Genomic DNA, 13,390 nt, shown 5'->3' on the forward strand with positions numbered 1-13,390 from the left:
TTTTGAACTGTGGTGTTGGAGAAGACTCTTGAGAGTCCCTTGGACTGCAAGGAGATCCAACCAGTCCATTCTAAAGGAGATCGGTCCTGGGTGTTCTTTGGCAGGAATCATGCTAAAGCTGAAATTCCAGTACTTTGGACACCTCGTGCGAAGAGTTGACTCATTGTAAAAGACTTTGATGCTGGGAGGGATTGGGGGCAGGAGGAGAAGGGGACGACAGAGGAAGAGATGGCTGGATGGCATCACCGACTCGATGGACATAAGTTTGAGTGAACTCTGGAAGATGGTGATGGACAGGGAGGCCTGGCGTGCTGCGATTCATGGGGTCACAAAGAGTCAGACATGACTGAGCGACTGAACTGAGCTGAACTGAGCTGAAAGCTTACTATGTAGCTTTACAGTAACCAGGACAGAGTGGTATTGGTAGAGGATGTCTGTGTGTATGTGTGTGTGTGCTCAGTTGCTCAGTCATGTCTGACTGTTTGTGACCTCATAGACTATAGCCCACCAAGCTCTTCTGTCCTTGGAATTATCCAGGCAAGAATACTGGAGTGGGGAGCCATTCCTGATAGCTTTCGGTGAGCGGTGTGGGATTTGTGACCTCTAAAGAAGAGAAATTAGCTTTGGGACCAGAGACAAGGCTTTAGCTTCACGTGGCAAAAGTTTTATCACAGTGAAAAAGGGATAGAGAGAGACACAGACATCAGAAGGGGCAGAGAGTGCCCCACTGGCCTGTCTTATCAAGGTTTTTTTATATACTTTTTCAGTTGGTTGCTAACAACAGAAAGGTCTTACCAGACCCAGTCCCACAACATGCATCTTAAGATAACAGGATTAGCCAGAGGGTTCTTAAGAAGGAGAAACTTGTCCTTGAGCAAGATACATTGTTGTTATATAACTGTTTGTACAGAGTTTAAGGAAAAACATACCCTTCAGTAAGATGAGTTGTTTTATTGTGTAATCATTAGCTCTTGGCTTAAAGAAAGTTAGTCTTAGAAGAAATAGATTGTTGCCATAACAACTCAGAGTTTAAGAAAAAAAATCTTGACTAAGAAGAGGTAAGAGTGGTAAGTGAAGTCACTCAGTAGTGTCTGACTCTTTGCAACCCCATGGATGGTAGCCTGCACCAGGCTCCTCCGTCCATAGGATTTTCTAGGCAAGAGTACTGGAGTGGGTTGCCATTTCCTTCTCCAGGGAATCTTCCCGACCTAGGGATCGAACCCAGGTCTCCCATATAGTAGACAGACGCTTTACTGTCTGAGACACCAGGAAAGTTCGACTGACAAGGAGAGTAGAAAAAAAATGTTTGTCCTTTACTCCTCCTCAAGAGCACCAGACTCCTTACCCACCTACCTAAGAATTAGCTCTCTCATTCTCTTCTCCAGATGATGTTCATGACCCAGGGGTTGAACCTGGGTCTCTGCATTGCAGGTGGATTCTTTACCATCTGAGCCATCAGGGAAGCCTGGCGGGGGATCGACACATAGATTAACGGAACCAAAGAGAGATCCCAGAAATTCATCTACACAAATGTCCAACTTATTTTGACAAAGGTGAAAAGCCATTCAAACAAGGAAAGATAGCATTTTCAAGAAAATGTGCTAGAGAAATGAGACATTAAATGAGCCTCAACCCAAATATCATGTCTATATGAATCACAGACTTAAAAGTGTAAAATAAAAACTGTTAGAGAAAAAAAAAATGGGAGAAAGTCTTGAGGTTCTTGTGCTCAGACAAGGAATTCTTACACTTGACACCAAGAACCCAGGTCTCCTGCATTGCAGGCAGACGCTTTAACCTCTGAGCTACCAGGGAAGCTCAAAAGTATGATCCATAAGAGAAAAATATTGATAAATTTATCTTATCAAAATTAAAATATTTTCTCTGTAAAAGACTTTTTTAAGAGGATGAAAAGGCAAGCATATCCACAGACTAAGAAAAAGTTTTGCAAATCATATATTTGACAAGGGACTTGTATGCAGAATATACAAAGAACTCTCAAAATTCAATATCAAGAAAACAATTGAATTAGAAAATGGGGAAAAGCTATGAACAGATATTTCTATTCATGAAGATATATAGATGGAAAATAAGCACGGGAAAAGATGTTCAATGTCAGTAGTCATTTGAATTTACAAATTCAAACCACAATGAGATATTACTACACACCTTCCAAAATAATTAAAATAAAAAATATTGATAACACCAAATGTTAGTGAAGAGGCAGAGAGACTTCATCACTCATTTATTGCTTGTAGGAATGTAAGATAACCATCCATTCTGGAAAACAGTTTAGCAATTAAAAAACAAAACACGAACTAAAGAGGTAACTACCATACGAATCACAAACTGCACTTGAGAATTTATCCCTGAGAAATCGAAGCTTCAATTCACACAAAAATGTATATATAAGTGTGCACAGTAGATTTATCAATAATAACTCCAACTGGGGCTAAGAAGAGGAAGTTCGTCGCTGATGGCATCTTCAAAGCTGAACTGAATGAGTTTTTCACTGAGGAGCTGGCTGAGGTGAGGTCCATGTTATTCCAACCAGGACAGAAATCATTATCTTGGCCACCAGGACACAGAATGTTCTTGGTGAGAAGGGCCGGTGGATTCTGGGAATTGACTGCTGTGGTTCAGAAGAGATTTGGCTTCCCTGATGGCAGTGTGTAGAGCTTTATGCTGAAAAGGTAGCCACAGGAGGTCCGTGTGCCATTGCCCAGGCAGAGTCTCTGTGTTACAGACTGGTTGGTCCTCCACCCTCCTGTGCGGCGGGCCTGCTGTGGTACGCTGCAGTTCTTCCTGGAGAGTGGGGCCAAAGGCTGCGAGGCAGTAGTGTCTGGGAAACTCTGAGGACAGAGGGCTGAATCCATGCATGGCTAAGTCTATGCAGATGGCCTCATGAGCCACAGTGGGGACCTCTTAGCTACTATGTTGAGCCTGCCGTGCACCCCGTGCTGCTCAGACTGGGTGTGCTGGGCGTCAAGGGAAAGAGCGTGCTGCCTCGAGACCCAGCTGGTAAGACTGGCCCTCAGAAGCCTCTTCCGCCTTTGTGGAAGCCAAAGGTGAAACACGGCCCGCCACCCTCGTCTCTAAACAGAAGAGTGGGAAGCCTGAGCCGCCTGCATGCCCCAGCTCGTATCCACAGCAAAATAGGTCTCCTTGGCCACTGGATCTGGAGTTTGGATGCTGCTCTATAAAGATGTTTAATAAAAAATTTTTTAAAGAAAAAAAAAAATAACTCCAACTGGAAACAATTCAGTTCTTCAATGGATGAATGGTTAAACAAATTTGTACATCTGTATCATGGAATTCTATTCAGTAATAAAAAGAAATAAATTACACACAACAACCAGGACAGATCTTAAGGAAATCATGCTGAGTGAGAAGAACCAATCTCCAAAAGTTACATACTGAATGATTCCATTTCTATAATATTCTTGAAAGTAAAAGTCGCTTAGTCGTGTCTGACTCTTTGCGACCCCGTGGATGATACAGTCCATGGAATCTTCAGGAATCTCCAGGCCAGAATACTGGAGTGGGTAGCCTTTCCCTTCTCCAGGGGCCCTTCCCAACCCAAGGGATCCAACCCAGGTCTCTTAAACTCATGTGATTATAGACGTGAGAAACAAGTGGGTGGTTTCTAGGAGTTAGGATTTGAGGGAGGGGTGGCTCCAAAAGCGTAGCCCAAGGGAGCCTTGCGGTGACGGAGCAGTTCTGGATCTCAAGATGCTCTGGATCTCAAAACTCCTATGTGACAAATTTCATAGAACCACACACGTGCATGCACATGGCTGTTTATACAACTGGCAACACCTTAATAAACTCTGTGGGTTGTACTAATGTCAGTATCATGGATCTGATATTATAGTCACGCAAAATGCTACTTTTGTGGGATTAGGGATACAGAGTACAGAGGACGTACTATACGTTTTTCCCTACGTATTGTAAATCTTCTTCCAAATTAGTTTCTTAAATTTCCTTGTCACATAATTCCAACTTCTGAATCTTCTCAAAATTGGTGTTTGTCGATTGTATTTTCTCATTCAAGTTGAGATTTCCTGACAATGATTTTCAACTGAATCCTGAACACTGTAAGTACTGTGTTATGAGACACTAGCTTTTATTCAGGTCTTCTGTCTTATTGGTGTCTACTTACTGCTTACTGGAGGAGAAGTCCAGCCACCCTACTTTGCCTGTGCTGACACCCAGGGACAGAAGGTGCCCCATTACTGTAAGAGCTCAGGGTCCCCACTAGATGTTCGCTGACACAAACACCACCCTGGTGCTTCCATACTCCCTCTGACACAGCAGAGTGGGATAAGGACTCACTGTTGTTGGGAGGCTATAAAAGTCTCAGCTCCCCAGTCCAGCGTCTCTGACACCACCAACCCACTGCGGGTGGGGGTGTGTCTTGTCACAACTTGTGAGCGTCTAGGCCCCTCTTATATTTTGGCTACAGGAGTAGGGTGAGGCCCTTGTTTTTGCCACAGTGCTTGACTGGAGTAGGGGAGTTATCACCCAGAAGTCATGTTCTAGACAGAGCAGGCTTTTTGGAGGGCTGTCTGTGTCGTCGTTATTTCTGGATTGCTGGCTCCTCCAGCTCCCACTGTTGGACACAGGAGACGGAAAGGAAACCCAAGGAACCTGCCTCTGTGCTGCTGTCTGGTCCTGCGGTCCCAGCCAGCCTGACTGCTTTTCTCCACCTCTCAGTGTCTTGCTGTGCTTATTTGATGTATAGTATCCAGAGGTTATAACTGTGCTTAGTGGGAAGAACAGGGAGAAGTGCATTTACTCCATCTTTTCCAGGAGACTTTTATTTCATGTTAATTCCTTTTATTTTATTGATATAATATTTATATTTGTTATAAATTCTCTGTAATCTTATTCTCAGTTTTTGAAAAATTTGTATTGGGGTATGGTTGATTTTAGTTTCTGCTATACAGCAAAATGAATCAGTTTTATATATCCACTCTTTTTTGGATGTTTTTCCCATATAGGTCATTACAGAGTATTGAGTAGAGTTTCCTATGCTATATAGTAGTTAGCTATTTGGGCTTCCCTGGTTGTTCAGATGGTAAAGAATCCACCTGCAACACGGGAGATCTGGATTCTATCCCTGGGTTGGGAAGACCCCCTGGAGAAGGGAACGGCTACGCACTCCAGTATCCTGTCCTGCAGAATTCCATGGACAGAGGAGCCTGGTAGGCTACAGTCCAGGGGGTCGCAAAGAGCTGGACACGACTGAACAACTTTCACTTTCACTTTACTGGGTTGGCCAAAATGTTTGTTTGGGTTTTTGTATGATATGACAAACCTGAATGAATGAACTTTTTGGCCAAGCCACAATATTTTATATACAGTAGTGTGTATATGTGGAGAAGGCAATGGCTCCCCACTCCAGTACTGTTGCCTGGAAAATCCCATGGATGGAGGAGCCTGGTAGGCTGCAGTCCATGAGTCACGAAGAGTCAGACAGGACTAAGCGACTTCACTTTCACTTTTCACTTTGATGCACTGGAGAAGGAAATGGCAACCCACTCCAGTGTTCTTGCCTGGAGAATCCCAGGGACAGGGGAGCCTGATGGGCTGCCGTCTATGGGGTCACACAGAGTCAGACACGACTGAAGCAACTTAGCAGCCGCAGCAGCAGCAGCAGTGTGTATATGTCAATCCCAATGCCCCATTTTATCCTTCTCCCCTATTCGCCTCCCTGATAACCATAAAATTGTTTTCTACATCATGACTCTATTTCTGTTCTGGAAATAAGTTACTTTGTACATTTTTTTAGATTCCATATACAAGCAATAGCATATGACATTTCTCTTTCTCTGACTTACTTCACTCAGTATGACAATCTCTAGGTCCATCCATGTTGCTGCAAATGGCATTATTTTGTTCTTTTTATGCCTGAGTGATATTCCATTGTGTATATGTACCGCGTCTTTATCCATTCCTCTGTTGACGGACATTTAGGCTGCTTCTGTCTCCTGTCTACTGTAAATGGTGCTTCACTGAACATTTGGGTGCATGTATCTTTATGAATAATGATTTTCTTTAGATTTATCCCTCGTAGTGGGATTGTGAGGTCATATGGTACTTCTGTTTTTAGTTTTTTAAAGGGATCTCTATAATGTCCTCTATTGTGGCTCTACCAATTTACATTCTCACTAGCAGTTTAGGAGGGTTCCCTTTTCTCCACACCCTCTCCAGCATATATTGTTTGAAGATATTTTGATGGTGGCCACTCTGGCGGCGCTAGTGGTAAAGAACCCACCTGCCAATGCAGGAGACTTAACAGATGTGGGTTTGATACCTGGATTGGGAAGATCCCCTGGAGGAGAGAGGGCATGGCAACCCACTCCAGTATTCTTGCCTGGAGAATCCCATGGACAGAGGAGCCTGGTGGGCTACAATCCAGGGAGTCACAAAGAGTCAGACACTGAAGCAACTTAGCAGGTAGGTACCCTCTCTGACCAATGTGAGCTGATCACCTCATCAGAGTTTTGATTTGCATTTCGCTACTAATTAGTGATATTGAGCATCTTTGCATGTGCTTTGTGGCTATCTTTGGAAACGCGTCTATTTAGATCTTCTGCCCATTTTTTGATTGTGTTGTTTGTTTTTGTTATTGAGCTGCATGAGCTGTTGTATATTTTGGAGATTAATCCCTTATTGGTCACTTCATTTGCAGATATGTGGTTGCCTTTTCACTTTGTTTATGGTTTGCTGAATTCTCCCTCCTCTCCTATCTTCTGTTGAAAAAAAATTAATAAACAGAAACCTCAATTAAATAGGATAGGAAACCAGAAGGGGGAGCTCTCACATCCTATGATGACAGCAGGGCCCAACAAGAAGAAAGACCTGGTAAGAACTGATCAAATTTTTAAACTGCACAGAAGAAAATGCTAAGCTAAAAATCAGTGAAAAAATGGAGAGGACATTCCTGCAGCACCTTAGGATTGAGACAAAGACCCACCAAGCTCTCAGAGGAAAGGCCAGAAGCAGTTTCCATGTTTACATTCTAGGGCCTGAGGTGAGCCAGATATAGACTGATCCTTAAGCTGCTTACAAGGGATACACTTTAAATATAAGTACATAGAAAGTTTGGACTAGAATCATGGAAAATAATTTACCACAGAAAAATTTTCCAAAACTAAAATGCAGATTCACTGTAGTAGAAGACTAAAACTCACCTCTTTTAATAACAGAAGCAGCAGACCACAAAATATTTTTAAAAAAGGATTCAGGTACAGATGATCTGAATAAGACAATCAACAAACTTGATCTAATTAACACGCTGAGAACATCTCGTAAAATGTTAACATTCCCATCAAATACACAAATCAAAATCAACTACATGCTGGGCCAGAAAGAAAGCCACAGTCTATTTCTTTGTGACAGGATAGAGTATGTTCTTGTTCATAGAAAACAGTAACTATAGTATATTAGAAAATGTCCAGCTCCCTAGAAATTAAAGACTATAGTTATAAATAACCCAGGTTGAAAAATTACAAACAAAAATTTGAAAATATTTTTAAATTAACTGGTTGGTTTATTTTTGGCTGCACTGGGCCTTCCTTGCTGCGTGTGGACTCTCTCTGGTTGTGGTAAGTGGGCCTCTCATTGTGGGGGCTTTTCTTATTGTGGCGCCTGGGCTCAGTTGCCCCGAGGCATGCAGGATCTTCTTGGACCAGGGATTGAATCCGTGTCTCCTGCATTGGCAGGCGAACTTTCAACCAATGGACCAGCCAGGAAGCCCCTGAAAATATTGTAAAATGGATGATAAAGCAGGGGCTGAAGGACGGACAAAGACAAATGAAACAGGACAGACTCCACGAAATCACCAACACAGATCTAGGGACCTGTGCCACACGGCAATAGGAAGTGATGGTAGTGTATCAGTTAGTGTCCAGTCGGGAACAGCAACCACACGTGATTCCAACAAGGGAAGTTTAATATAAAGCTATACTATTAAGCCATGATAAAAGAGAAAATATAACTTACAACAGAATCCTAGGACTTGAGGAAGAGTGCCCAAGGAGAAATAAACTGGAAAGTGTTTTCAACCATGGTCCTTGGACTCTAATCAGTAGAAATGAAGAGGTCTGATGAGCAATTCAGGTAAGACTTCACCATGAGAACATGTTATCAGGTGCCTAACTGGGTCTTGGAGGAGAGTGGGCTGGTTCTTTAAATGGGCTGAGGGTGGGGCATTGGTGGGCCTGGCCAGAGGAATGCTTTAGGTGGTCTTCTCACACCCTCCTGGTGGTGCTGTAAACAGGAATCATGCTCCTGGCACTTAGAAGGGGCAGTTGATTTGTGGCCTTTTCGAATCTTGTTGCTCATAATTGCCTCATTTGCACCTGCAGACAGTTATTTTGAGTCCCTTGTAGCTTCTCAGTTTCCCACTGCTGGAGTATAGATGGAGGAGACATCTGTGTGCAAGTGCAAGCGCTCCAGTAGAGGGTCCTAGGTCCCAGCCTAGCTCCCACCCCTGGCGGAGTAGTTCCCGGCCTTGCCTAGAGCAGAGCTGGACCACGGTTGCTGAGCCAGCAGAAAGCAACCCTGGGAGGCAGACGAGCCACAGCTTGAAGCTGGGAGTGAAGCGTGCAGGAGGAGCGGAGGTGCTGATGCAGATGGGAGGCCAGGACTCTGCCGTCTCCAAGAAGGCCACAGGGAGAGGAGAAGCAGGCCGGGCTGGGATTGCCACATTGCCAAAGAAAACGTGTCCTGGCCATGTGGCTTTGGTGAGCATTGCTGGGTGTCCCCCCTCGCAGTGCTGACTCAGTACACAGCCCCTGGAAGGCACAGGACAGCCCTTTCCCCTGGCAGTCTCCCTCCAGCTGTTTCTCTGCTGAGAAAGGTTACCCCCTCTCTCTTGCTCTCTTTAGTCACTCAGCTGTGTGGACTCTTGTGACCCCATAGATTGTAGCCCACCAGGCTCCTCTGTCCATGGGAGTCTCCAGGCGAGAATACTGGAGTAGGTTGCCATTTTTTTCTCCAGGGGATCTTCCCAGCCCAGGGATCAAACCCAGGTGTCCTGCATTGCAGGCAGATTCTTTACTGAATTAGCTACGAGGGAAGCTGAAGGTTACCATGCTGCTGCTGCTAAGTCGCATCAGTCGTGTATGAGTCTGTGCGACCCCATAGACAGAAGCCCCCCAGGCTCCTCTGTCCCTGGGATTCTTCAGGCAAGAACACTGGAGTGAGTTGCCATTTCCTTCTCCAATGCGTGAAAGTGAAGTTGCTCAGCCGTGTCCAACTCTTTGGGACCCCATGGACTGTAGCCTACGAGGCTCCTCCATCCATGGGATTTCCCAGGCAAGAGTACTGGAGTGGGATGCCATTGCCTTCTCCGGAAGGTTACCATGGTGCCCCCTTAATGGAGAGCTGCCTAAAGAGCTCTGTCCGCTGTTGCAGAGAGCACTGCAAGGTGCACTGGGGGCTGAGAGGCGATGAACTGATAACTGGTACAATTACTTTTGATAAATAGTACCAGTTCAATTGCAGATACATATGGAAAATGTATCTTTGCCCATTCCTACACTAGGTGCAAAATTAATTCTATAGGCAATGAATCTAAATGTTAAAGATAAGAAGGAAACATAAATTTTTTAGAAAGATTTCTAGATTTCAGAGCACTCTCTAGCTTTTCAGAATGTTTTCTAGATTTTAAGAAGAAAACATAGGCTATATCATCATTACTTGGTAATAGTCAAGTATTTAAGAGGATATGAAAAGCACTAATAAAAGTGAAATTTCTTAAATTGGACTGTGTTAAGATTTAAAACACCTGTTCTTCAAAACCCTGGTGGCTCCATGGTGAAGAATCCACCTGCCAGTACAGGAGGCACAGGAGACAAGGGGTTGGATCCCCAATCCTGGAAGATCCCACTTGTGGCCCCGCAAAGCGACTAGGCCCCTTCACCACAGCTTTTGAGCCTGTCCTCTGGAGCCGGGAGCTGCAGATACGGAGCCTGTGTGCTATATCTGCTGACGCCCGAGTGCCCCAGCGCCCATGCTCTGCAGGAGGAGAAATCGCTGCAGTGAGAAGCCCTTGCGCCACAACTGCGGAGCAGCCGCCGCTTGCTGCAAGACTCAGCACAGTCAGAAATAAATGAATACGGTGACCCAGTTCCATAGCAGAGCTGGGCTCGGAAATGACCGCACTTAGCCTAGGACCTTCCCTATTTCATGTGAAGCTTGTACTAATAGCACCAAAGTCATCCCTATCACCATATATTTTTATTTGAAGATAAATAAAATTTCAAGTTTATTTTCTCAATGTAGGTGAGTTCTATTTGAAGAAAATCCTGCTGTTGGGGACTTAACTGAAGGGGAAATCTGGGCAATTTCCAAACTTCACTCTAGAAAAACTTCTCTTGCAGCTTTCCCTTTAAAGGTTCAGAGTCCCACTGTACTTTTTAAAACACAGTTCAGTTAGGAAGAATTCAGTCTACATGCAGATTTTTCAGGAATGTTCGGATGCATTAACTTATGTACACCTTTGTTCTGATCCCTTTTTTTCTCTGTTGAGTATCTTCCATTCTAAAAATAAGCCACATGGTAGTATGAGATTGGTTTGGTCACTGGGCACAGTATTTGAATCACTTATAACAAGATAAGTAGTAGTTACCATCAACTTTATTGTTGTATTTAAAAACTGTCCTTTTATACAAGACAAAGAACGTGGGCTCAGCTTATGTATTAATATTGGCTTGAACACAAGTATCTAATTTAATTCCTTCTCAAAAGTCCACTAAAACTAAAATAGCAGATTTCTTTTTTTAATATAAATGTATTTATGTTAGTTGCAGGCTAATTACTTTATAATATTGTATTGGTTTTGCCATACATTGACATGAAAATGCCACAGGTGTACATGTGTTCCCCATCTGGAACCCCCCTCCCACCTCCCTCCCCATACCATCCCTCTGGGTCATCCCAGTGCACCAGCCCCGAGCATCCTGTATCATGCATCGAACCTGGACTGGCGATCCATTTCACATATGATATTATACATGTTTCAGTGCCATTCTCCCAAATGATCCCACCCTCGCCCTCTCCCACAGAGTCCAAAATACTGTCCTATACATCTGTGTCTCTTTTGCTGTCTCACATACAGGGTTATCGTTACCATCTTTCTAAATTCCATATGTATGCATTATTATACTGCATTGGTGTTTTTCTTTCTGGCTTCCTTCACTCTGTATAATAGGCTCCAGTTTCATCCACCTCATTAGAACTGATTCAAATGTATTCTTTTTAATGGCTGAGTAATACTTCATTGTGTATATGTACCACAGCTTTCTTATCCATTCATCTGCTGATGGACATCTAGGTTGCTTCCATGTCCTGGCTATTGTAAACACTGCTGTGATGAACATTGGGGTACATGTGTCTCTTTCAATTCTGGTTTCCTCGGTGTGTATGCCCAGCAGTGAGATTGCTGGGTCATATGGCAGTTCTATTTCCAGTTTTTTAAGGAATTTCCACACTGTTCCCCATAATGGCTGTACTAGTTTGCATTCCCACCAACAGTGTAAGAGGGTTCCTTTTTCTCCACACCCTCTCCAGTATTTATCGCTTGTAGACTTTTGGATCACAGCCATTCTGACTGGCATGAAATGGTACCTCATTGTGGTCTTGATTTGCATTTCTCTGATAATGAGTGATGTTGAGCATCTTTTCATGTGTTTGTTAGCCATCTGTATGTCTTCTTTGGAGAAATGTCTGTTTAGTTCTTTGGCCCATTTTTTGATTGGATTGTTTATTTTTCTGGAATTGAGCTGCAGGAGTTGCTTGTAAATTTTTGAGATTAATTCTTTGTCAGTTGCTTCCTTTGCTATTATTTCCTCCCAATCTGAAGGCTGTCTTTTCACCCTTGCTTATAGTTTCCTTTGTTGTGCAGAAGCTTTTAATTTTAATTAGGTCCCATCTATTTATTTTTGCTTTTATTTCCAATATTCTGGGAGGTGGGTCATAGAGGATTCTGCTGTGATTTATGTCGGAGAGTGTTTTGCCTATGTTCACCTCTGAGAGTTTTATAGTTTCTGGTCTTATGTTTAGATCTTTAATCCATTTTGAGTTTATTTTTGTGTATGGTGTTAGAAAGTGTTCTAGTTTCATTCTTTTACAAGTGGTTGACCAGTTTTCCCAGCACCACTTGTTAAAGAAATTGTCTTTTCTCCATTGTATATTCTTGCCTCCTTTGTCAAAGATAAGGTGTCCATAGGCGTGTGGATTTATCTCTGGGTTTTCTATTTTGTTCCATTGATCTATATTTCTGTCTTTGTGCCAGGACCATACTGTCTTGATGGCTGTGGCTTTGTAGTAGAGCCTGAAGTCAGGCAGATTGATTCCTCCAGTTCCATTCTTCTTTCTCAAGATTGCTTTGGCTATTCGAGGTTTTTTGTATTTCCATACAAATTGTGAAATTATTTGTTCTAGCTCTGTGAAAAATACCACTGGTAGCTTGATAGGAATTGAATTGAATCTATAGATTCCTTTGGGTAGTATACTCATTTTCACTACATTGATTCTTCCGATCCATGAACATGGTATATTTCTCCATCTATTAGTGTCCTCTTTGGTTTCTTTCACCAGTGTTTTATAGTTTTCTATATATAGGTCTTTAGTTTCTTTAGGTATATATCTTCCTAAGTATTTTATTCTTTTCATTGCAATGGTGAATGGAATTTTTTCCTTAATTTCTCTGTTTTCTCATTGTTAGTGTATAGGAATGCAAGGGATTTCTGTGTGTTGATATTATATCCTGCAAATTTACCATATTAATTGATTAGCTCTAGTAATTTTCTGGTGGAGTCTTTAGGGTTTTCTATGTAGAGGATCATGTCATCTGCAAACAGTGAGAGTTTTAGTTCTTCTTTTCCAATCTGGATTCCTTTTATTTCTTTTTCTTCTCTGATTGCTCTGGCTAAAACTTCCAAAACTATGTTGAATAGTAGTGGTGAGAGTGGGCACCCTTGTCTTGTTCCTGACTTTAGGGGAAATGCTTTCAATTTTTCATCATTGAGGATAATGTTTGCTGTGGGTTTTCTTAAAAACAACAACAACAACAAAAACGTAAACCCATAAGGTGGGGAGAGCAAGATAGATGTCCATAGCAACACCATTTTGGAAGCTGAAAAACATATGAACAAGTCAAAACTAATTCAATAAGAACAAGAGCACTGAACCCCTAGAAAGCAGTGGGGAAAACTAAGAGTTGATTTGAATTATCCTGCTGAATCTTTAAAATGCAAGAGAAACGGCACCATCACATACTTCTGCAGCTGAAAGTGAGAAGTGTGTGTGTTAGTTACTCAATCATGTCTGACTGTTTGAGACCCCATTGATGATAGCTGGCCAGGCTCCTCTGCCC

The 13,390-nt window shown here is 42.8% G+C and overlaps 1 pseudogene; it reads left to right on the forward strand.

Annotated features, from left to right (window-relative positions):
• The first annotated feature begins 2,105 nt into the window (after positions 1–2,105).
• Positions 2,106–10,056, forward strand: LOC138423737 (small ribosomal subunit protein uS3-like; annotated as a pseudogene).
• The last annotated feature ends 3,334 nt before the right edge of the window (positions 10,057–13,390 follow it).

This window comes from Ovis canadensis, chromosome 18 (genome assembly GCF_042477335.2).
Source record: "Ovis canadensis isolate MfBH-ARS-UI-01 breed Bighorn chromosome 18, ARS-UI_OviCan_v2, whole genome shotgun sequence".
Classification (NCBI taxonomy): domain Eukaryota; kingdom Metazoa; phylum Chordata; class Mammalia; order Artiodactyla; family Bovidae; genus Ovis; species Ovis canadensis.